This window comes from Miscanthus floridulus, chromosome 14 (assembly GCF_019320115.1).
Source record: "Miscanthus floridulus cultivar M001 chromosome 14, ASM1932011v1, whole genome shotgun sequence".
Classification (NCBI taxonomy): Eukaryota; Viridiplantae; Streptophyta; class Magnoliopsida; order Poales; family Poaceae; genus Miscanthus; species Miscanthus floridulus.
The window spans coordinates 56,325,345-56,345,955 of NC_089593.1; positions in this window are offsets into that span (position 1 = coordinate 56,325,345).

Below are 20,611 nucleotides of genomic sequence, written 5' to 3' on the forward strand. Positions count from 1 at the left end.
TGTAAGTAGAGTTGTTTGAGCAAGGTTGCAATGTTTGTTTGATGACCTATCATTCCATTCACTTAATAAAGCAATCCAAGAAAGATTATAACTTATCATTTCATGTGACTTCTTGATTCCAAACTGCATGAAACTTTTCCAATCATCCATGTGGGTGGAAATTGATGTGAGGCACATGAAAGAAGCACCTTCAACATTACTTAGGTATATATTTAAAAAGGGCCAATATGCAGGCAAAGGTGTGTTGCTCAAGTTTAAGTTGGAGCTCACTCTTGTAGATGTGATCTTGACACCATCATCACCACTTAACATGTCATGTTTGAGCTCAAACCCGTCGCTTAACTAGTGACAAACACCTGAGGTGTTATAAGTTTGAGTCAGTCGGTGACTTTATTCTAGAGCCCAGGTGCTCGAAGTTTGCAGTGGGGTTACAAACAAGAAGGAGAAAGATGGGGGGTACAAGAGGTCCAGTTGAACTCTAGTAAGAGAGGCCAAGAGTGACAGGAGCTCTGCTATGTGCTATGTGTTTGAGCGTGTGCTCGAGGTTCGAACCTGGTGGTTTTGTTGTGGTGTACTAGTGAACTTGATCGATCTAAATGAACTTAGCTGTTGGAAGAGAGCGCATCTCCTTTTATAGATGAAGGGGATGACCTTACAAGTGAGAGGGAGAGAGTACTTTCGCTGCTAAGTCTTGCTGCCCATGCTGGCGGGTACATGATGATGATAGGCGCCCACAATACTGTTGAATGTCAGATGCATGTGGGAGGTTGCATCATCTTCTTCAGGTATGGCAGATGTCAGTACCTGCTATACTGTTGATTCCAAGTGGAATGCAGGGGGTTTTACCATGTTCGCCTGGTACGGTAAATGCCGGCGCCCACAATACTGTTGATGCCCAGAGGCACGTGTGGGAGCCTTACCGTGCTTGTCTAGTATAGGAGTTGATGGCGCCCACAACACTATAGGAGAAAATGTTGACGCCTACAACACTACTTGCGTTCTGTCAGGCTAGGAAGGTCATAGGGTACAGTCCTATAGGTGTATAGAGTATGGTCCTCGGTATTGCAATTGACTTTGAGTGCCCTGCCTTACTTTCTCCATCTATGTCCTAGTCCCTACCGAGCGGGCGTGCCCGGTTGGTTGGTCCCAGTTGGCTCTGATTGCGTCGGCTAGAGAGTAGCTGTAAGTAGGGGTTCAGCGCATCCTCGGTCGAAGAATTGGGTTGGAGTTGGAAGTGGTTTGGGCTAGGCCTTTTGGTCGGAGAGGCCATCTAGAGGTGGGCTAGAGACTAAAGCAAGCGCTCTGGTCGGAGAGGTGGGCCAGAGTCAGAAGCGAGCGTCGTTCCTCCTTGGTCAGGCCTTCTGGTTGGAGATTTGGATCATCCTTCTAGCCTGTTGTCTAGGTGTTTGGGCTGTCCCATGAGTTGCGCATTGCTCGCAACATTGTCTATTGGGCCGAGCCTTTGTTAGGAAGCTAGTCCATGACAGACGTCGGGTTTATGAACCCGACACTACTCTTTCGATCTTGAAGTGTATCTAGATGAAAATAAAATTAGCTCATCGGCTGCCTCTTCTAAAGAAGCTCTATCAGAAGAGACCAGAAATCGGCTAAGGGATATATTGCTAATGCTTGAGAAGAATATAGCTGATTTGGTCCAAGATGCGGATTTAATGCAAAGAGTCTCCTTTGCCTTTAAGGATAATTCATCCTCGGTTCTTACTAGGGTCTTGTCATCTTTGTTCATCATTAAAGATCAAGCTCCAAAGGTGAAAAAGGCTTAGAGGAGACTGCCTAACCATAAAACTTTACTGGCTAAGAAGAAATCTAATAGGCAAGAGGCCAAAGAGCTGACACAGCTGATCGATGATTTGAAGAACTCTCTCAGGATTGATCCAGAGCTGACCCAACTAGAAGCCAGGCGTTCAGAACTTGAGAAGGAACTGGAGAATGTGATGGCTGCCATTGATCGCCACAAGTCCAATCTGGCTCAAATACCTGATGCCGTTAAGTAGAAGAAACAAGAACTACTGGCTAAGGTTAGAGATGGCAGGGCCATTTGTAGTAGTCTTGAGGATATTCCTGGATCAGCCGAAGAAGACAAGCACCAAATCGCAGAAGTTGATGCTATCCGGCTTGAAGCATTGAAAGTAATCCAGGATGTTCTGAACTTGTAATCTGCATATCAACATGTATTTTGTGTAGAACCAGTGATAACCATATTTTCTGTTGCCTCATTGTATTTCTCATTTCGGCTAAAGAGCCGATTTGAAAATAGCTGATTCCATACTTCTAACCTTCATCAAATTAAGTCTGAAAATATGGCCTTTATCGAGAAAACCCCTCAATCTTCTGTCCTTAGTCATCAATGCCACATTCTCTTTGACATTAGTCATGTGGCGCTTCACCTTCTATTAATTGGGTTGCCTTTTGCACGTCCCGAGACGTCCACCACCTTGCTTTGTGGCTACAAATACCATCCAAGGGTTTTGGCCTCGAACACATCTAAACTCGCAATTGTTCCTATTCCTTTGCACTTCTCCACCCTTGCAAACTCTGTAGCGGTTTTCTTCCCCCTTCTTGTAGATCCAATTGACCCTATGGCCGGTGAGGACAACCAAGGCAAACGTGCGGTGGAGGAGATTCTAGAGGAGGACAGGCCGGTGAGCCAGTGCCTTCGACACATGAGGTGAGATCGATATCTTCTGCTCATGGCGATGAACTTTTCTGACTTGTCTATAGGTTTGTCTTGAATGACAGCCTTTGTCCTCTTCCTAGGGCTAGTGAGCCCTCCAATGCCATATCTGATGTTGCCTCTACGCTGGTCTCGTCGTCGAACTCCTCCAATTCTTACAACGAAGATGACGACCGGCGTTTCCTCCGAGAGTGGAGGGCAGCCTAGGACCGTTATTCTGAGGCAACTCAGGAAAATGGCTAGCTTGAGATCCACCTCGAGGTCTCTCAAGCTGCCCTTCATGCCACCGAGGAAGAGGCCAGCGCTGCTCGGGCGCGACTGGCTGAGTCCGACACCATGGTGGAGGGTAAGATGGATTCCAGGAACACCTTTATTTTGCTTTCCATTGTCTTTATCTTGATAGCACTTCTATTTCTGTGATCGCCAGCCCTAACAGTGTAGTTGGAGTCCCTCCAACTGGCGGCGAACATGGCTACAACAGCCGTCAATGCCCGGGGCCCTCTCATCAACGCCCACCTCCACGATGTTTCGGCCCACGTCCAAGAGATCGCCCTTCATGGCGTTCGTCATGGCGCGCTGGTGGCGCTGACCGTAGCACGGGTCTAGACCGAGTACGAGCTCCACACCATGGAGACCGGCTTCCTGATGGGCGACGGCCCCGTGGAGCATGAAAGAGTTGATCGAGGAGTTCATCGATGCAGCGGAGGCCATCATGGACATCACATCCTCTCATGATGTGATAAACAACATTTTTTTATTAGCTTGTATTTAGGGCAAACTAGTCAATAAAGTCTCAATTTTTCCATGATCGTATCTCAGCGTACTTCTGCAATGTCCTTGTATACATCATGATTGTTTGTGTTTTTGTTTTTGCTCTATAGGCGATACATCTTGTATCGGCTTTTCCCCCTTTTGGGTTAATTTTGAACTTGAGGCGATACCCTTCTGGTACTGGCTATTAGAGCCGGTGACTGAACAAATCGGCTATCAAGTGTTGATCCAAACGCTAGGATAATATTCCTTCAAACATTTTTCATCGATCGCTTTTGATAGGTTGCACCAGAACTCTTCAGACCAAAGGTTAAACAATTGACCGATCTAGGCCATGCATCTCATTAAGCCGAACAATCTTTAAATTTCCTTAAATAAATCTATCAACTCTGGCTTGTATTCAGGATTTGACTTAGCACTCACATACATCGCCCTAGGCCTATCTCCAGGACCAATGCCTATTTCCTTTAATCCACTGGCCGACGTAAAGCCATGCCCTAGTTTACCGTCTATACCATCTATTGGATTATCCATTAAACAAATTCTCAAAGCCGACTGCTTGGATCGGCTATTGGCTTTCATCATTGACTCTAATGAAGCCTCCTTCCCATAGCTTGCCAGAAAAACACTCGAAGTCTTCTAGCTCCCAATACATTGGATGAGTTGTTGCGATACTTACAGAATCATCAGCATGAACCAGTTCAACATCATCTCTATGCCACTAAATCAAACATTGATGCATGGTTGATGGTACACAACAATTTGCATAAATCCAGTCATGACCAATGAGTAGACTGTATGAACCCTTTCCATCAATGACGAAGAATATGGTGAGCAAATTCTTATTTCCGATTGTCAATTCGATGTTCATTGCCCCCTAGTCTTCGATGCATTATCCCCAAAATCCTTAAGCATCATGTCAGTCTCAATCAAATCTCCTGGTCCCTTGTCAAGTTTACGAAAAGTGGTGTAGGGCATAAGATTGAAAGAAGCACCTCCATCCACCAACATCTTGCTCATCGGCCTTCCATCAACAAAACTTTTTACATATAAAACCTTTAAGTGCCGATGCTTGACTAGCTTATCGAATATAGCCTGCTGCATTACTGTCAACTTGGCAACTATCTCCTCATACTCCAATTCATCAAAGTCTAAATAAACTTCTTGGTCTGCTAGAGCTCTAAATTCTGATGGTAATAGAAAAGCCATTTGAATATTAGCCGATGGTTGACCCCTATCAGCTGTTTGTTTAGCATGCCACACTTGAGGTCTATCATATACCTGAGCCTGTTCTAGCTCTATGTTCCTTAGGAGTTGCACCCTTCTTTTCTAGCTTCTTGTCGAACCTCCTAGACACCATTGCCCTTCCTGCCAAACATACTCCCCTTCATTATATTCTTCTCCATAATCAGTCCAGTTTTGATCAACAACTCGATTTCCACGATCATGAACACTTCTCTTCTTCTCGTTGATGCTGGTATTCTTTCTCCTTTAACCAACGCTGATAATTCTTTTCCTTTTTCCACTGCCATTTATTCAATAAAATTCGAGATATGACATGCGGCCTTATTGCCCCGTCCCTTGATGTCTCTCCCTGTTCGTATCGGCTCTTTTGTTGTTCACGATGTCTTCTAATCTCTCTATATTCATTAGCCGATATTTGCATCTCGGGATCAACTATTCTAGTTTCTTTTGCTCTGGTTGATGTCAGGACCTTAGTCTTTCCTTTGAGCAACCTAGCATCGACCATGTTCTGATTTCTTGGGAAAGGATTATCATCAACTTTCATCTTTCGAGGTGTATCAAATTTGAGCCTTCCTTGCTGAATAGCCCTCTGTATATGTTGTCGGAAAACTCTGCACTCATTAGTAGAATGAGAAGTGGCATTGTGAAATTTGCAGAACTTCCTATTTTTCAACTGATCGGGAGGCAACATAACATGATTGTCGGGCAACTTGATCTGTTCCTTCTCAAGCAAGAAATCAAAGAGCTTGTCCGATTTTGTGACATCAAAATTATAGCTCTCTTCAACTCCTTTTCTCCAAGGATTTGGTACCATTACTGTCTTTGATATGACCATGCCATCAACCAACATGTTACAACCTCCAATTCAAGTAACACCAACTCAAGTATCGCCTACATTGACACCAGCCCAAGCCTTTGGTGGCCTAATTACACGTAGTCGAGCAAAGAAGCTACAACAAGAGGTGAACGAGCTACTTTATGAAGTTCAATTTAATATTAATGAGAATTATATAATGCCTAAGTCGTGCACGTTGTTGTTGCTCAGGTTCACCAAGGAGAATGGCAAGAACACACAAGGCAAGGACTACAGAGCAGAACCACACTCGAAGCAGGCCAGTCCTGCAGAACAGTCGAAAAGAAATATTCATAACTTTTGATTTCCAGAGGCTATGAAGGTGAATGAGCACATTTTGGAAAGCCTGTCAAGTCTACTTTAAAATGATGCTAATGCCGACCAGTTTGGACTTCTAACTAACGAAATCCGACCAGCTTAGTACATACTGGTCAGACCTCTTGAAACTGACAGAACTGTCAAGAAGAAAATATCATAACTTTTTATTCCCGAAGGCTATGGATGTCAATGAGGACTTTTTGGAAAGCTTATGAAATCTAGTTTCTAATGCTTCAAGGCCAACCAGATCCGACCAGTTTTAGTGCAGAACCGACTAGTTTTTGTGCAGACTGCTCAGAGGGTTAACAATCTTCTCAGGACATGATATTGGTACAACTTCTCATATTAAACTGTACCATTCTACAATATTTCATGGTGCATGCTATACATGGTGTGAAATCTTATCAAGTTAGCTTTCCAACGCAACCAACAACACGTCATTTGGATTTTTCAAGATGGAGTTATTGCCAAAACACTGAAGACTATGTAGAAGACCAACAACCACGCGGAAACTACTCAGAAACTTATTTCGTGGAAGCTTGTTCACATAGCCTACCCTTTCTTTTCCTTTTCGTATTTATACCTATCTAGGAGGGATGTTCCTAGTATAAATATTCATGTACTCCTAAGAAAAAGAAAGACTTTTGATAATCGAAATACAGAACCCCCCTTTATTTAGCTATGTGCTAACAAATATTGAGAGTGATCTCTACCCCTTTGCTCTTGTGATTTCCTTCGTGGGATTTACAGAAGCGGCGGCTTCATCCGCTCTCAATTGGTGCTCCTACTCCCTTCTAGGTTTACCTTGATTGATTGTAGGTTGTGTTGGTTGGTTTCTTGAGAGTGTGGTTGGGCAAATCCTCGATTCAGGTTGCCGGTTAAAGACGATGGTTGGCTTTGAGTTTTATTTGTCAGGTTGCACTAGTTATCGCTGCCTGCAGCAAGTTATTCGGCTGTTCTTCAGCTAGTTATCTGGTGATTGATCCTACGTCGTGAAGATCAGGACCTCGCATCGTATCATCTGGTATCAAAGCTTTCATTACCACGGTAGGATTCTTTACCCTTAGCTACATATATTTTGTGTTCGTCCTATCCACTAAAAAGCCACAAAAATATTTGCCATAGCCCTTTGTTTCAATATGATATTTTAGTGAGTTTTGTTAAGTTTTAGTCCATCAGAGTCTTTGTTTTAGTTGCTAATCGTATTTATCCTCCGCATGTTCTTTGTGCCTCTTTCATATATCTAAAATCCCTACAAAAAATCAGAAACCCATATCATATCCTTCGCGTAAACTTTGATCCTATCAAGTTACAACTACTGGTTGTATTTTGTTTTTATCCTTAAGTGTGCAAGTATTATATCTGATCCCTGTAAAAAAAAGTAGAAGAAAGAAAAGTGCAAAAAAAAGAGTTGAGAAAACAAAAAGTTGTGAAAAGAAAGTTGAAGATCAATTTGTTTATGAGTGCACAAGTGTTGAAGTTTTCATCGAGTTGCACACTAGATTGCTATCCTTGCTTTGGTGTAAAATTTTGCTTAGGTTTGATTGCAACACTTGCATCCTAAGCATAATCCTTGTTTGCATCAAATCTGAAATTTCTTTGCACGTGTGTTTGATGTATTTATATCGTTCATATCTTGTGGTCAGCACTAGGCAGAGAACTTCTAGTTTGTATTGTTATTTAACTTTACAACAACTAGATTTCAGATTGCATTCCTTGTGTATCACTCCCTACCAAGCTCCACATACAAGCCATCGTAATCGGTACTCTCTGGTCTTGTATTCGCCTAGCCATCACTTTCGTTACCACCACATGCTATTTTTCCTGTAACCCGTAGGGAATTCATAAGAGCTTTGGTTGGTCAGAGAGGTGAGGTTGTGAGAGCTCCACATATTATCCTATACCACATATAAGCTTGCTGTTTTGTATATATATATTAACCATGACAGGTCGAAGATATGCCATGCTTCCTTTCTATGGAAGTACTGATCCGAAGGAATTTCTTGATTGGCAAGAGCAAATTGAGATTGAACTTGAAGTCCAAGAATTTTCTGAAACCAAGAAGATATCATGAGCCATACTTGAATTTGAAGATTATGCTCTTGATTGGTGGAAACAATATCCACATAAGCGTCTCATCAAGAATTGGGAAGATTTGAAGAAGGCCATGAGAAAGGAATTTATTTCAAGAAAATATGGAATGATTTTGCTTCGTCGTTTGGAACATGTGAAGCAAGGTAGTAAATCTGTCCAAGCATATTATGATAAGCTAAATTCTTCCTTGCATCGAGCAAATGTAATTGATGACATGAATGCAATGACATACTTCAAGAGAGGCCATAATCCTAATATTGTTGCTGCTATTGAGAGGAAATATTTTAGAAGCATGCAAGATCTTTTAAGTTGTGCAATCATAGAGGAGAAGAAAATGATGAAGGTGCAGCAAGGCAAGGTCACACAGGGCACTAATTTGTGCAAAGATAGATGTGCTAAGCTACAACCCAATGAATCCTCTGTTGCTAGAGAGAAGCAAGCATCAACTGTATGCAAGAAGAGTGGACATGTTGTCCCAAAAGTTTCTTCAGTTGATTCTAGTGCTAAAAGAAGTGAACATCAGCAATGCAACTCCAAGAAGAACTCTATTGAGCAGCAAGAAGACAACATTGTGCCTCAAGTTGATAAGAGAAATGATGAGGTGTGTAACATTACTGTGGATCATATTATTACACCAACTCCTGAGAGAGTTGCTATCCCAAAGTGTCGTTTACGGTCTGAAATTGTGAAGAAAGAAGTCACATATAATCCCATCATTGATTGTCTCAATTCTAAGCAAGAGAAAGAAGATAAATCTGCTATGCATTCCACACAAATTGAGCTTTTAGAAGCCACTATGCCAAGTTGTGAAATTAGAGAACATCTTTCTCTATTGGAGGTTGATCATTTGAGTACAGAGTTGAAGGAACATGCTGCAGTCCCACACCATGGAAATCCAAAAATTATTCAACAAGAAGCACCATCACAATGCATGAACACAAGTATTGTAGATCCTACAAGTCTTGTGCCTTGTTCTAGTTTCAATTGTGGCGAAGTTACTTGTCCCAAAACTGTCCAGAATTTTTCTGTGCAACATAGTGAAAATTTAGAGCCAAAATGTGATCAAGAGATTGATAACACTTCAGATTTTGATGGCATATCTAATCTAAATTTGAAGACTAACCATAGTGTCAATTTGAGAACTGAATGTGAGAAGAAAGATGCTTCTATTGTGACATCTAGTGGAAGTGACAAATCTGTCCAAGATGAAGTTTATCATGCTCCAACAAATCCGAAGATGCAAATATGTGTTATATCACCAATTGTGGAACATGACAAATTATTGTACAGTGGTGCTGAAATTATGTGCTCCAACATGCCACCTAATGTTCAGATTGAAGGCAAGATCAATGCACATGATTCCACTCCTACCAATGCAAGTTCAATGTCTTTTGAGGAGGTCAAAGATGATTGTTTGGCTGCAACTATTGTTGTCCCAATGCCATTGAAAAAGATCATGAATGATGACACCTATTCATATGTTGCTCCAGAAGATGTTGAAGTGATTATGCACCAAAACCCATGTGAGAATAAGAGCCACATAGCCAAATTGAGTGCGAATGAAAATAAAAGTGAGATGTGTGATTCCACCAAAAGTGAGGTTGAGAGCATCAACAAAAGGAGTGTGAGGGATACACCACACAAGAGAGAGAGAGAGAGAGCTTCATTACAAAACATGTGAGGATGATTTAAACACTAACCCACTAATGTCTACTCCTAGTGTTGTTTCTCAAAATATGCAGGTGTGCAAGGGAAATAAGGAAGAGATTGTTGATCATAACAACACCATACTTGATGACATAAGTGAGAAGGTAGTCACTGTTGATAACCAATTCTTTGCTACCCCGAATTTGAATCAAGACAATGATGGAGGTAAAAACTCAGAGATACAATCCACTGTTCATGCACCATCATCAAACCTGAAAGGTAATGAAAATAATTTAAATATGAATTTACAAAATAAATCAGTGAGAAATTGTGATGATCCATTTGTTTCAAGTGGAATTGAGCATACACAAACTCTATGTGCTGATTTGATAGATTCATATATTAATACAAGTGCTAAAAATTTACAAGTTGATAACCATTGCTCAATCATGAAAGATCATTGCTATGCTTTGACTGATATAGGTGATACTTTACATGCCAATAATGTGGACCATGTGAAATTGCTTACTCATGCTGAATTTTTCACAAGAACATCTACTGAATGTGTGTGCTATGTCATGCTTGATGAATTTGTTGAGATTGATAAAATTCTTGAAAATGTTCTTGACATATCATCTATGAAATCCTTCAGTAGTGCATATGGCTACAGGTTCATGTTTAACATCATTGGACATCATGCTGTAAATCAATTTAATGTTTGTGCCCTTTGTATACCATGGGACAAGTTTGCTGAATTGAAGTTGAATAGAATGAGTAGTAAATCTTGCGAACCATATTTTTCTAAAATTAAGATGAATAGATTGTTTAATGTTTACTGTTCAGAATTACCAATGTTATTCCATTGTTCATATTTTTCATCCAAAGAAAGAAATCTTGTGCAAACATGTTCTATTCATTCACCCAAACTTTTTCCATCTACGTCTGGAACCATGGAGTTTGAAAGGTACATCTCTAAATATTTGAATACATTGTGCCATATGAATGTTTCACTCCCATCATTTGATATGATTGATCTTTCTATGATGAAATATGATAACATGAATAAAATACGTGGTTTGGAAGAAATTTTTGTGCTACCATTTTCAAAGCTAATTTTAGGTTCACAAAATTTGAGAAACTATTTCTCTCATCAGAAAAGAAATAATGTGCATATGAATTGTGAAGAAGGCAATGAACAATCTTCAATAAGTGATCATAGCAATTGGCATATGCATCCACTCTCTATATTCTTTCGGTTGTTTTCAGGAGAACAAAAGCCGAAGATGGCTTTTCTAAAAGTGAGGGAGGATGATATGACCATGCCAAGGACATCAACATTCACTCTTAATTCTAAGCATCCATTCAAGGTGAAAACTAAACTTGATTCTAAATCCTTTTGGTTTCCACCTACAAGACTACTACTTGGTTTATATAATTATAGATTCAAACACCTTGCTGTGATGGAAGAAGAAGAATGTAACAGAAACATAGCATCTAGCCTTGTTGGTCTAGCACAATTATTGGGATTAGATAGATTAGAGTCGAGGACGACTCCTTTTCAAGAGGGGGAGGATGATATGACCATGCCATCAACCAACATGTTACAACCTTCAATTCAAGTAACACCAACTCAAGTATCGCCTACATCGACACTAGCCCAAGCCTTTGTTGGCCTGATTACATGTAGTCGAGCAAAGAAGCTACAACAAGAGGTGAATGCGCTACTTTATGAAGTTCAATTTAATATTAATGAGAATTATATACTGCTTAAGTCGTGCACATTATTGTTGCTTAGGTTCACCAAGGAGAATGGCAAGAACACACAAGGCGAGGACTACAGAGCAGAACCACACTCGAACCAGGCCAATCCTGCAGAACAGTCGGAAAGAAATATTCATAACTTTTGATTTCTAGAGGCTATGAAGGTGAATGAGCACATTTTGGAAAGCTTGTCGAGTCGACTTTCCAATGATGCTAATGCCAACCAGTTTGGACTTCTAACTAATGAAATCCGACCAGCTTAGTACATACTGGTCAGACCTCTTGAAACTGACAGAACTATCAAGATGAAAATATCATAACTTTTTATTCCCGAAGGCTATGGAGGTCAATGAGGACTTTTTGGAAAGCTTGTGAAATTTAGTTTCTAATGCTTCAAGGCCTACCAGATCCGACCAGTTTTAGTGCAGATCCAACCAGTTTTAGTGTAGACTGCTCAGAGGGTTAACAGTCTTCTTAGGACATGATATTGGTACAACTTCTCATATTAAACTATACCATTCTACAATGTTTCATGGTGCATGCTATACATGGTGTGAAATCTTATCAAGTTAGCTTTCCAACGCAGCCAACAACACATCATTTGGATTTTTCAAGATGGAATTATTGCCAAAACACTGAAGACTATGTAGAAGACCAACAACCATGCGGAAACTACTCAGAAACACATTTCGTGGAAGCTTGTTCACATAGCCTACCCTTTCTTTTCCTTTTTGTGTTTATACCTATCTAGGAGGGCTATTCCTAGTATAAATATCCATGTACTCCTAAGCAAAAGAAAGACATTTGATAATCGAAATACAGAACCCCCCTTTGTTCAGCTGTGTGCTAACAAATATTGAGAGTGCTCTCTACCCCTTTGCTCTTGTGATTTCCTTCGCGGGATTTACAGAAGCGGTGGCTTCATCCGCTCCCAATTGGTGCTCCTACTCCCTTTGAGGTTTACCTTGATTGATTGTAGGTTGTGTTGGTTGGTTTCTTGAGAGTGTGGTTGGGCAAATCCTCGATTTAGGTTGCCGGTTAAAGACGATGGTTGGCTTCGAGTTTTGTTTGCTAGGTTGCACTAGTTATCGCTGCCTGCAGCAAGTTATTCAGCTGTTTTTTAGCTAGTTATCTGGTGATTGATCCTACGTTGTGAAGATCGGGACCTCGCATCGTATCAATCTTCTTACCCCAATTCAATTCAGCCATGGCAACCTCTTCTTCTTCATCGTCTTTATAGCCATCATCAACTAAATATGGATTATAGGTTTCGGCAATCACGGCACTCTTCTGAAATCGGGTATCTCTGCGCATATTCTAAAATTAGCTATTGAGCACTACCACTCATTGAGCCAACTGACCTAAATTGTCAAACTCTTGCCTGAGCAGTTTCTCTTTCCATATTGGCAACATTTCTTGAACGACCAAAGCAGCTAGCTGATCATCGGTCGAGTTCAATGAGAAGCACAAATTCCTAGTCTATCAAAATCTCTGAAGAAACTCGGTGCCCGATTCATTAGTTCTCTACCTTATAGTCATCAAATCAGTAATTTTCTTTTCTCCTATATCAGTGTAAAAATATGTATGAAACTTCTTCTCTAGGTCAGCTCAATTGGCAATGGAATTAACTGGCAACGATGAAAACCAAGTGAAGGTTGGTCCTGATAGGGACAAGGAGAAGAAATGAACTTGATGGGCCTCTTCAATAGATGCTTCGCCCAACTGTATAAGATATTGACTGACATGTTCTATTATGCTTGTGCTATCTTGGCCAGTGAACTTAGCAAACTCTAGGAGCCTGTAATTTGTAGGAAGAGCAACCAAATTGTACCACTCTAGATATGGGCGTTTGTACGAGAAGGTCTGCCCTTTTGGCTTCAAACTGAATTGATTCTTCATCATCTCGGTCACTCTAAGCAACAACTCGTCAGCATTTGAATTTGGATTTCTCTACAATTGCTAACCCATCTGTGGATTTAAATTTTGGGTACCTTGATACCCCAGATTTGGAATCATGTGAAGGGTATTGTAATCTGTGCCATAATGATATCCTTGTGGAATCTCTATATGTTGGGTCCTTTGATGGTTTGCTGCTTGAAGTCTCTGGTTGTAGATGCTATGATCTGTATCTCTATGAATCCTTTAGACTGATGGCGCTATTTTTTGAGCTGACGATGGTATTTGGCCTGACGTGCCAAAATTGATCATTTGATTCTAAATTTGCCCCATTGGTTGTTGCACATGCTGCACTGACGATCTAGGATTATGCTATATCTGATTAGTAGTAGCACCCTGAACTTGCTCAGATGAGCTCTGAAATGCCTGGACATCATCATTACTAGCTGGTGCTGCTTCTTGATGGCTAGTATTGGCTTGATTAGTCCCCTGAGTCGATGGATATGGAATATTGTAGTAAACCGGTCCAACCTAATTAATTGGATATCCATGAAACACCTCTTTCTTGGTGTTGTAGAATGTGTTTAAGAAAACTATATTATGGTTCAATATGGCATCATGAACAGATTTGTTTACAGCCTCTACAAAGAAACGTCTATCTTTAGCTTCGTCTGTATCTGACTGCCCATGCAACAAAACTCTTGGTAGTCGATATTTCTGAACAACTTTATTGTCACGTGTCTTGGTATAGGACAACAAACACTTATTCTGAAATTCTTCTATTGCTTTGCTGATGACATCTTTGTAGGTCTTCATAAGGCACCATAAGAATGTCACTAATATTGTAAGTTGCCATGATGATTGTGGTGTTCCACCAGGCGTGCCACAACATGTGTCGGCGCAAAAATGTGTCGATGCGCCGGGCACACAGCAAGCCAGAAGGATCTGCTTGATGGAGCAAGGCTGGAGATCCGCTTGGCTTCAACACAGGGTTAGATGATCCTATGAATTCCTCCTGAGGCATGCTAGTCAATTTGACCTACAATTGATAAGGAGAGAAAGTTTATCAGTAATTTAAGGTGGAACATGCTGGTTTTACCTAGACAGTTCAAAGTGTGCCGCTTTGGGAGCAGCCAGACCGGAAAAGTCGACTAAACGGCCGATACGTGAAGAAATCGGTTGTTATGGACTGTAAAGCTCACGGGTTGTGATTGATTTTATGTTGACAAGCATAATGCATGTACATATAAGTAAAATCATCAGTTAGGTGGGTATTACCAGTGTAAAGCATTGAGCCAATGACTCTAACGAGAAAGGATATAACATGCGAACAAATCGACTATCTAGTTCAAATGGATCTACAAACGCTCTGAATCTAATATGTTATCATCAACAGTGAGGTTTGACTGGATCAATGTCAGCTATGATGATAATAACAAACTAAAACCAAAGAATCCATAAAACCATCTATACATTGACAGGCTTTCCAAAAGACATGCTATATGTGTGAAAGCTTAAGCGGATCGGCTGAAATAGCTGATTCAGGTGAAAAGGGGACTACAACATGTAAACAATCGACTATTTAACATGGACAAATCTGTGAACTCATTAGACTTAACCTGCTATCTCTAACAGTGGGGTTCGACCGAATCGATGGCAGCCATGATAAAGACAACAAATCAAACCTTCAAAGTAAACAAATCTATTTACATTTAACAGAATCATAGAAACGCACTGTAGGTGTTAAAGTGCGGGCGATTGGCTATTTAGCTGATGTAGGCATAGCAAACAGTCAAGGTCACGCCTGATCGAAAACAAATCTACCAACTAGCATCCTTCGATCTAAAGTGCCATCAGTGGGATCGACCGGATCATTACAGCCATAATAGCAAACTATAGACCAGATTTAACTAGCTAGTAAACCTCCTCAAGATCAGACATGCCTTAACTGCGTACTATGCATGATCAAGATCGAAGTAGAACAGCCGATGAAACATAACCCATCGCTCAAAGTAAGAATCATCGTATTATAACAAAGCAAACGACGGACTAAAAGGATATGAGGCCGATCTAGATCGATCTCGACTGGGCAGGTTGATGTTGCTGAAAGCTAATAACAATAAGAACATCAGCAAGATCGGGAACTTAATGAATCTACTCAAGGGATGCCACCCTTAGGTAGAGCCAATAACTTGACCTTGATCTAATTCGAGCAGTGGAGGTCAAACTTAACCGATGTAGCTGTACTTGAACTAGATAAGGATCTATAACTAGCTTATACTAGAGTTCATAGTGGAGGTCGAACTTAACCGATGCAGCCTTACAAATGGAAGTATGAGCCATGATGGTACTTACAGACAAGTCGGAGGTCGGCCGGACTGATGCAGCTTGGCTTGTTGAAGAACTCGCTGAGATCTACACTACTCCTACTCCTAAGGGTTGGCGTAAATCCAAAAAAAGTAATTTGTATTGATTGGATTGATGTCTTTTTTACAATAGCTGGGGTCCAATATTTATACCCGGAGCCTAAGCATGAATCATACTCAAGTATGACTCATTACAATCTTTGGTATAAGAGAAAACATTCCTAATTTAAGATAACTTGGACCCTAATCTATCCCTTTTTGTAGTCTGACATGTCTTTCCCGACGCCAACCGTAGTTTATTGTCATCGTCTGCTGACGTCATCAAAAGAGAGCCGATTCCAGTGTTGCATCTGAATCAGCTGATATCAATCCTTATGCAATCGATTCCTCGATGACACAATCTTGGAACCTTCGAGTTCCTGCGTTCTTCTCCCTAAATTTTGGTGTAAACAGATAGTAACACCAAATATTTTCATTTGGTTGCCAATAGGAAATGAAGAAAGACTAGAAAATTTTGACTCAAACAAGACGATCAGGTAATCGAAGGAGAGGAGAATTTCAAAAAAAATATTACAAAATATTATAAAGGGCTATTTGGCACACCATAAATAAATAATTTTTCTCTTGATGAGTTTCAGATAGATGATATCCTTTGTAACAGAAGTTGAAAATGATTTACTCATTGAAAGCTTGAGGAAAACATAAGTGAGAGATGCAATTTTTCAAATGCAGGACAACAAAGCTGCAGTTCATGATGGATTCCCACAAAAATTTACCTAGTGTTTTGGAGTCTATACAAGGATGACTTAATAGCCATGTTTAAAGACTTCAGGGATGGTAACCTCCCTTTACACAATTTAAATTTTGGGATTGTTTCCCTACTGCCAAAGCACAAGGAGGTTAAGTAGATCTAGCTATGCCTACCTATTTGTGTGTAATGTGAGTTTTAAATTTTTACAAAGGTTTTGGTGAATAGAGTGATAGGTGTAGCAAATCAAGTGGTTAGACCTTCACAAACGATGTTCATGCCAAGAATGAATATAATGGAAGGAGTGGTAGTTTTGCATGAAATGATTCATGACTTACATAGAGAAAAAAGAATGGGTTAATTCTTAAACTAGATTTTGAGAAGACCTATGACAAAGTTAATTGGTCGTTCCTACAACAAGCCCTAAGGATGAAAGGTTTCTCTCCAATTTGGTGTAAGTCGATTGACACAATTGTTAATTGTTAGTGGAGTAGTGTGGGGGTTAAAGTGAATAATTAAATGGACCATTATTTTTAGACTAAAAAGGTTTAAGGAAGGGGATTGTTGGGTTCATAAACCTAGGGTCCCCAATGGGCCCGCTTCCCAGCAAAAACTCGGCCCAGCAAATGGTGTAGCAACAACGCGCGCCTCTCAAGACGGCCCAGATACCTAATGATAGGCCGAGAGAATGATCTGGTTCTCGACCGGAAGGTCTGGCCAAGGTGGGTCATAGTCTAACTCTGACCTCCTTTTCCGACTGGGGATACATCGGACCTCTGCTTGTGGCTCTTCCATGAGCAACATGGTCAGGGCCGACTGGGAATGACCGACCAGGGATGCCCGCTCGGTAAGGGCCTAGAGATTAGGCGGAGCAGATAAGGTAAGGCACTCAAGTCAAACCACAATACCGAGGACCATACCTTGCGCACCTGTAGGATGGTGCTACCAGGCCATGCTGGATGGGCACTATGCAACCTTCCAGTCATGTCAGAACATAAACATTATTGTAGGTGCTGATGTTTGCCATACCAGGCGAACACGGTAAAGCCTACCACAAGCATCTAGACATAAATAGTATTGTGGGCGCCGATGACCATCTCGTACCCGATAGCGTGGGCAACAAGACTAGGTAGCACACATATACATTCTCTCTCTTTCTCTAACTTGTAAGAGCCCATCCCCTTCGACTATAAAAGGGGATGAGCTCTCTCCTAAAAAGGGATTTGAGGATTCTGACTCTGGTTCTCTGGCTCTCCTCAAAAAAGAGAAGTTAGACTATTTGAACACTCAAGGACACAAGAACTCAAATAGCACAATAGCTCTAGAACTCTAAAGCTACATAGAGCATACACTCCAATACTTAGCGCACATTAGAGCTCCCATCAATCTCAGCCCTTCGGTTCAGAGTACGACCGGACGTTTAACACCCCTTCTTATTCCTACTCGTTTGTAACCCCACAACAAATTTCAAGCACCTGGGCTCAAGAATAAAGTCATCGACCAACTAAAATGAGATGTAGGGCACGTTGCCTAAACCAATATAAATCCTATGTCATTGAGTGCTAGGCCACATCCGATTATAACACACGACAAAACTACAAATATTTACTTGTTGGTCACTTTTCACACCGACAGTTGGCGCCATCCGTGGGGAGGACGCCGTGCTTTCACGCTTTTGGTCTTTGGATGGCCCATCTTTCCACCGTCTTTGGCATGGCCGGCTCAAGCGATACGATTCGCTTTGGCTCGCTGGAGTTTCCCGCGCTCCCACCTATTGGGATGTGGGTTCCTCCCATCTTCGAGCTGCTCCAGACCTTCCTCTTCAGAAGTCTAGACTTTGTCGCCAACCAGCTCGGCGTACTCTACCTCCACGAGGAGGCACTTGTCCCGGCGCCCACTAGAGGAGGAGTGCCCTCCGCTAGCCTCGGGCCACTCAACCACCTCAACATCAAGACACCCACGCTTCACCTCGAGCCCATGCTGGGTTCAAACTCCACGGTGAGTAACGTACATATTGTTTCTTATTCACTATTTAACACCTTCCGCCGACTCTCTGGAGGGACCCCGTTGTCCTCACCACGACTGCCATAGACCGGTTCTCCTATGGCTTTGCGTCCCCCATAAACATGTACGCACGGGGGCTCTGAAGGATGCTGACATCGTCCCCTCTCACATCTGAGTTCATGGGGATGGCAGGCTATGCTCCTGCCTCCTTTCATGACCTGGTCGATGATGAGGTCAAAAGCAATGGCTCTAGCATTGGCGACGTCATGGCACCTGACCACCCTCTATCCTAGGATGTGCTATGGTGGATGCCCTAAGACAGCCACCGGTGGTAGCAGAATCTCTATAGACTCACACCCCTCTGGACCCTCGTACAAAGGCCGTTGCATGTGCGTAGGTGCACAATGAGGAGTTACGACAAAGGTGGCAGAGTCAGCCACCACCTACGCTATGGCGGACGCCCTAAGATAGCCACATGCGCGCAACCCACTAAGTGGCGCTCGGGGTCGCGCCCGCTAGGTCTAGCATAACATCATGGATGGAGGGAATGATCCACCATAGTTTGCTTAGGTTGGCCATAACATCGCTTCTGCAGCGATGCTTCTATGTGGCCTTCCCAAGCCAACCGACCCCTAGGAATAGGCAATCCACCGAAACCTTCAGGCGCTGGTGGAAACCACTGCCGTTCAATAGACGGAGAGCTCCGCATCATGACACCGGCTCACGGCCTCTTGCCCCACCAAGGGAATGGGGCCAAACCAGTCAAATCACTCCATCCACTCACCACTATAGTTGTTGGACGTAGGGCAGCAGGCCACGGCTGCACCACAGCCCAACCCGATGTCCACTCTAGACCAACCACCTATGCGTGAATGGCTAAGGCTGAATAGTGACACTCACAGAGTCATCAACAATCGATGCCATGACCAGCATGATGAGGACATCCATCAAGTGGCAGCAAGAGCAGGCAGCACGGGCCCTAGCTGAAAGGTCCTTATGTGGTTTTGATAATTGAGTGACAACCTAGGTGGACTAATTGTATTTATGTGAGATACACAAGTGATTAGTCCATAGGTACATGTGTGTGAGCAACATATGCCATGAAGGTGAAAATGGCTTGGAGATGTTGCAAAGCTCACACATGTGATGATGAAGGAACTCATTGCAAATGAGACATGACATTGAGTCATATGATCAAGGTGGAGAAGATCAAGACATAACTTGACTTGATGGACCGGTTGCAAGCTTGAAGGGCAAGTTGGAGGCTTTGGAGCGATGGACTGCGTGGTGGTAAAGCTTAAGCAAGACTTGGTGCTGATGGACAAATGCAACGGTGAAAAGCAAGTGAAGTCAAGATCGATGAACCAATATGATCATGTGATGATATGAAGTGGATCATATCATTATTGATCATGTTGGTGCATGTGTTGCATCAACATTGGACGAGATGGAATGGAATGCGCAAGTCAAAGTTTAGGATAGATGGCCATACTATCAAGAGGGGCTAACTTGTTTGCATATCGGTCATCTATTGTCACTCGAGTGATCTAACTTTGCATCGTCACTAGGATTGAGTGGCGTGGCAAGTTGAGTGGCTAATCCTTTGGAAAATTATTATGAAAATGCTAACACACATACACATGGTGGTGTACACTTGGTGGTGTTGGCATATTTACAAAGGAGATGAAGTTGGAGTTGATGTGGATCAACTCGACAATGAAACGGAGGCAAAAAGGGTTCAAAACTTTACCGGTGGAGTGTACACCTATAGAGTGTGGACAATCCGATGGTGCCACCGGCGCCCTATACAGAAAAGATAGGGTTTCACAGAGTGCACCGAACACTAGTCACGCAGTGACCGGACGCTAGGGTCCTATGTCCGGTCAGTGGCAGCAGTGAAGGCGCAGGCGTCGGTCTTCGACCAAATGCTGGGTCACTTCATGACCGGATGCTGGGTAGTTGTGTTCGGTCCCACTAATGTGGCAGCACAGAGAAGAGGAGAAATGACCAGACGCTGATGTTGCATCCGATCGTGACCGACTGAACGTGTCCGGTAACGAATTTTCACCTCTGGAAGCATACTGGAAGTGACCGGACGATGGGGTCCTGCGTCCGGTCAGTTTGAGCAGTTGTGTCCGGTCATCACTTGACCATTGAGATCAAGCGACTGAGGTTGAACAAAGGTGACATGTTGTGAGCATCCGTTGATCGGACGC